Here is a 6,611-nt window from a genome sequence, read left to right on the forward strand (position 1 = left end):
TGAAGATAATAGTAGCATGAACCTCATAGAGTTATTTTGAGATTCAACTGAAATAACAAATATCAAGTATTTGTAAACCATAAAGGCCTCTGTGTATGCATACACACACACACACATACACACACACACACACACATATATATATATATACATATATATTCACTTCCTTGAAATTAGATGTAGCTTATAGGTCCCAGTGTAATTCAGTTTGTTTGATATAACCCTACTATTGCTCAAATTAACCCTGTCTGTTCATGCAAAACCACCAAAGCTAGACCCAGATAGGTTCATTTAGCCATATCAGGCATTGAGATAGCTCCTGGGATTATTGGTTTCCCAGAGTAAACCACCATTCCTGACCCCTAGATATAAAAGGGCTTCAGCTCTTACAACACCCACATTGCTCTTCAGATCCAATAGAATCACATTATCTTCTTTTCCTGGATACATTTTAGAGGTCACTAGAGTGGAGGAGAGCATTTTTTAATTCTTATGCTGTATCCAAATTCAAACCCTTATTCCTTGTCTGGCTTAAATTCAGAATCCTGAAGCCCAAACTCTTGAATAGCTTTTGACACTTCTGTGCAAGTAAAATCTTTATTTTCTTTGAACTGACTCGTGTTTTAATGGTTTCATTTATCACATATATCAAACCCGAGAGACTGGTTCATTTAGAAGTAATGCTGCACATATCTAATGATTTGTACATTTGACAATCCACAAAGGTTCAGAGACAATCTGAAAAAAAAGGAAAAAAAATGTGTTTTTTAAACTATATTAGAATAATAATTTTGAAAAGAAAAAAATTTGCTTTTTAAAACTATATTAGAATAATATCTTTGAAAAGACAATAATAGTAAATGCAATCACAACCATTCAATTTGCCAGGCTTGTCTATCTATCACTAACTATGCTAGAACCCCTAATGAAGATGACCACTATCAATTATACAGAACAAAGCAAAAAGGATTTAAAGCACGTGTCACCATAGGATCTATGAATTTGAGGATGGGAAGAAGAGTTTGTAGGCTTTCACTATGATATAGTCACAGAACATTTCTACTAAAAATATTCAACGTCTCATTTTCCATCAGCAACAATATAGTAAAGGATGGGTAACTATGCAATACATCCAAAATGCTATGGAAATTCTAATGTAGACAGTCTTGTATGTTATATTATTATACCTATATTAATTGAAAGCTGAAGGAGCAATCTATTCTAAAGAAGCTGAGATGTAGCTATAAGAAATGAGAGTTTGCAGAGGTAAAAATTGGTAGTCTGAGAAATCAGTAAGCCCTGAATCACTCCAAATTATGTGTCTTGATAAATAGTTTGTATACAACTTACTGATATTTAAAGGGTACCACATGTCATTGGATGATTAATTGAAAAAATGGATTTGGTATTTTGTTATTGGGAGGAGACTGTCTGTGAATATGCTTTATCCTGTTGTTATTAAGGCAGCTAGATAAACATTCTTTAAAATCATGTTTTGTATAGAGTTTTAAAAATATTACCTCATTTGATCTTCATGGAAGAATCCTTGGAAGATAGGTGCTAATGTTATCCTTATTTTACAGGTGATGAAACAGAGGCAAACAAAATCTAAATAACTTGTCTAAGATAACAAACATGGTTCTTAAGTGTCTGAGACTGGATTTGAAGTCAGCTTTTCCTGACTCAAAAGACAGTATTTTATCAATTTCTTTGTGCAAAAATGTTTCATTTTCACATAATCAAAATTATCTCTTTTATCTTTAATAATTGTTTCTATCCCTTATTTGGTTAAGAATTCATTCCATACTCATGTTCTGAAAGATGTCTATAATCTATCCTGTTCTAATTTTAATGGCAATATCTATACTATTTAGATCACATTCATTTTGAATTTACTGTGGAGCACAAAATGTTAGTCTAAACCCAGTTTCTATGTGACTGCTATTTTTCCAATCAGTTCCTTATCACACAATTACTTGTTACCTAAGTAATTGATGTTCTTTGGTTTATTGAACATTGGATTATTGAGTTCCAATTATTTCTGGTTCTTCCTTTCTAATATGTTTTATGGTTTGATAATTGCTGCTTCATAATATATTTTGAGGTCTAGAAATGCTTTTCCCTTCATTTTTTCCTTCCTCCTTCTCTTTATTCCATTATTCGTTTTTAATTCATTTGTTGGTCCAAATGAATTTTGCTATTCTTCTATTATGCTTATTAAATATTTCTTAAATCTTTAAATTAGCTTTGGTTATTCTATCACTTTCACTTATTGGCATAGACTAGCCATGACTGCTGAATATTCCTCCAGACATTTTCCTTTCCTTATTTCTTAAAGGAACATTTTGTAACTGAATCTATATATGTATTGGGTTTGGTTTGGTAGTTTGACTCAAATATTTATTTTTTTTATGTTTCATGGTTATTTTGAGTGAGACTTCCCTTTCTGCCTTTTATTCAAAATTTTTAATATAGGTTTTATTGCTACATTTTTATTTTATATAACAGTTATTTAGCCCTCCAACTTCCAGGTGAATATCCCCATACAACAGCAAGATAATGAGATAAAAATATCTGACAAGATGATTGGCGATGCATACAATATTTTTTTTTATCTCAGTTTAATGTATCTCCAATACTTTGGCATTAGGAAAGATGTATTTCTTTTTGTTTTTCACAATCTTCTTTAATTTTTCAACACAAAGATAAAATTCATTTAGCAATATTTTCCATTTATATTGTTTTATCATGTATATTGTTCTGTTAATTCATTTAACCATTAATTGGCAAATTTCCCTATTTATCTGAATTTCTAATATTTGTTATTTCTTTCAGCTCTATAATTTTTACTATATTGATAAACTATATTTTCCCATCATTTCTCAATTGATGTGTACCCACTTTGTTTCTAATTCATAAATAATTGCGCTATAAATATGTTAGCATTTTAAGGAACCTTTATTTCTGTCATTCACTTCTTTGGGGAGTATGTTATAAGAAATTTCATTGATATAACAATAAATATAGTTATTAATTTCTGGCCATTCAAACAGAGACACTCACTATATTACACCTGTTAGTCACAAAAGTAGGTAATATTTTTATTTTTTGGTAGTGAGAGTCAACCATTATCTATGACTATGCTTTCAATTATTTATCTCCCTTTATTATAATGTCTTTTAAAAACTGGATCTAACTCTCCTAGACTAGAAATATTTCATTCTAAATTCTATGGGAGTGGTGAGCTGTTCTATTTCTAATTTGACCTGATTCATCTCTCCTTAGATGACCTGGTAGTTCTCTATTCCCTGGTGTTTACCATAGTGGTGTCACATTTACTATAGACACCTATAGGTAGCTTATTCCATTACTCAGAACTTCTCCTATGTATGTGCATGTATATATTATATATGGTATGTGTGCATATGTTTTCTGGTAAATTAACTAATCATATGTTCTACATGTCATACTCATTTTGAAAGGAAATTCCTGTTGTGTTGTTTCTTCCTGGCTTTCAATAATATAGAATGCTGTAGATTTTGTGGACTTATTTCAAATACTGCTACCTTGATGAAGCCTGTAATTATCTCAATTAGTTTCTGCATTGATTCTTTGAGTTTGGATAAGTACATCTTTATGTCATCTAGAAGTAGTTTTAATTTTGCCTTTTCTTTGCTGATACAAACTGACTTTTCATATTTTTGTATTATTGACATAGATAGCATTTCAAAAACTATGGCAAATAATGGTAGGATGAGATGCTGTGATGTGTATCCCCTTTTTTACCCTTGTTTATAATGAGAAAGTTTCTAGCATTTTCCCATTCTCCACTGTAAACAATTCTAGATATTGATTTTAAATGTACATTTTTTCATATTAATCCTCATTCCTATCATAACAATACTAGTGGTGGTGTGGTATTAAGTGCTATACTTAGATCTATTATAATAATCATGAGATTATTTTTGTTTTCCATTACATAATACTGTAATAATTATTTTCCCAAATCTCCTTGCTAGGATTTAAAAAAAATTGGAACCCCAATCATATGTAAGATTGGCTCATTGGGAAATCTTTGCCTTTTTTGCTTCTTCTTGGTTTGAATATTTCAACAATTATTTCATGCAATGATTTCACCAGATGGCTTTATCCCTATCTCTCTTTGGAGAACTTTTGTAGTATAGTAATTTATTGCTTTTTTAAAGCACTGGTAGAAATCACTTATAAGTCTATCTGGTCTGGTGTTGTGTGTTTGTGTTTGTGTGTGTGTGTGTGTGTGTGTGTGTGTGTGTGTGTGTGTGTGCGCGTGCGCGTGTGTAGGCAATTCATGTACATTTAGTCCAATTTCTTTTCTTCAAAGATGGGATTAAGAGCTCTTATTGTTTTCTTAGATTAAGCATTTTTCTTATTTTGAAATATTCATCAATTTCCTTTCAGCTCTCAGTTTTGGAAGGGATTTTTATTTATTTATTTATTAGCTTCTGATAATTCTTTTTTTTATTAATTCTTTTTCTCAAATTATGATATTTTTATTTTAGTAATTTGATTTTCCTCATTTTTGTTCTATACCAGGCTAAGTAATAGGTTTATTGATTTTGTTCAATATTTAAAAGTAAAAATAAAATGTAGAATTTAGTTATATCAATTCTATAATCTAATACTAAGGGCCTCTTTCTCCTCTAAATTTCAAGATTTTTTTTCTTCTGTACTTCATTGTTATTTGCTTCTTAAATGTATGCTTAATTCATCAATCTTTAATTTTCAGTTTGCTTCATAAAAGTTTTCACAGATACATATTTTCATTAAAGACTATTATATTTGAATCCCAAAAGAATGGGTAGTCATTTGTTGTCATTATTCCCAATATCACTATTTATTATTTCTATTATCCTTTCATTATTCAGGATACAATTGCCTAGTGTCCATTTATGATGACTATCCTCTATTTCTTACAAATTTTTGTGATGGTTAATAAAATATGCATTTATTATATTTTCATTTTTAAAACATTCATTATGATTCCTATAGCCTCTTGAATAGTCACAAACCCTCCACAGAGATTCTGAGAGATGTTGAGAATATGCACATTCTTTAATATTCCTATTCAAAGGTCACCAGAAAGTAGTCAAATCTAGTTTATGTATGTTAAATTCTATATTTTCCCTTTTTGTGGAGGAGGAATTATTTAAATATAATAGTTGAATATTAAATTTTACTTTTATCATTAATATCTTTCTGAAATTCTGTTACCTTTTTAGAATGTAGCCACAATGAAAGTGTATAATTCATTCAATACTGTTTATTTTCCATTTACTATTGTACTTTAACTATCAAATATGGTTTATCTTGGTTTCTTTGACTTCATTTTTGTTGTGTTCTATCTTAGGTTATCATTACCACTTTTACTATTTTCAAGTCAACTGAATCAAAATATTTTCTTTTATTTCTTTGTTTTCACAGTTTATATGTTTTAGGTATTCTTCCTATATATAGCTTTTAGAATTTATTTTCCTATCCATGCTTCTATTTTTTCTTCCTCTTGAGGACTATAACATCCAAAAAAGTTTTACAAGAAAACAATTATATTGTTTAGTTTATAGCTTTTATATTTAATTATACTAATTTGGAACTAGTCTCCACTATCCAACCCCTGCTGCCTATTAGCCTGCCAATTCTTTAACCTTTGCAATTATTTTTATAGTTATTTTCTCTGTTTTGTTGTCTGTTTACCCTTCCTTTTTTCCAATTCAGATAAAAATTCTCCCTTCCAACCTTACCCATTTTGTCTTTACTTCTATGTTTGTGTCATTATTTGTGATGCCCCTTCCCAAAGAATCATTTTTTATTACTTTTCTTTTTTCCTTATCCATAGGATTTTCTAGAATCTATTTCCAATAAAGTGAATTCTTGATAGAGGCAATGGAATGCAGTGGGAAGTATTTGTGTAATCCTTGTCTGGAAGGCTAATTCTGTTCTTATTCTTTTCCCTCATTGCTTGTTTCTCGTGACATCATTAGATACTCCATTTCAATCAATAGTTGCTTATTTAAATCTCTCTGAATTGTGAACTCAGCTACTTCCTCCCTCTTAGTGACAGACACCAAATCTTGTTTCATAGAAGCATATTTCCTTTGAATGTGGAAGTGTCCAATCCAACACATTCAGATCCTTGTCTTTTTGCTCTCTTTGTCCAACTTTTCTTCCTTCTGTGATTAGCTCCTCCACCCTGCCCCTCCTACAATGCTTTATCCTTACTCTCTCCCTATACCACAAATTCAAAAGAGACTGATTCTATTTGCTTTTCCTTTCCAGTTCTGACCATTATCTGAGCAACTGTTCAACTCTTTCTTTCCTCTTCAAATCTTTTTCATTTATACTCTATCTTTTCTTTAAGAGATATATTTCTGTATTATTCTACTTCCCATAATATCTATTGTTAAAGTATTTTTACTTAATTATTTGATTGTTCTTCTGAACCATTTTAGAATTTTTGGGAGTTGCTTGTTGTTTCAAGGGATCCTGTTGAACATGTTGTGATCTCTTCATCTTCCTTATGGGGTTTTGATTCAGTTTCCTTTTTTGTGAAGTTCTTATCCATTGAGATGGCTCCT

This window comes from Gracilinanus agilis, chromosome 2, assembly GCF_016433145.1.
Source record: "Gracilinanus agilis isolate LMUSP501 chromosome 2, AgileGrace, whole genome shotgun sequence".
NCBI classification, from domain to species: Eukaryota; Metazoa; Chordata; class Mammalia; order Didelphimorphia; family Didelphidae; genus Gracilinanus; species Gracilinanus agilis.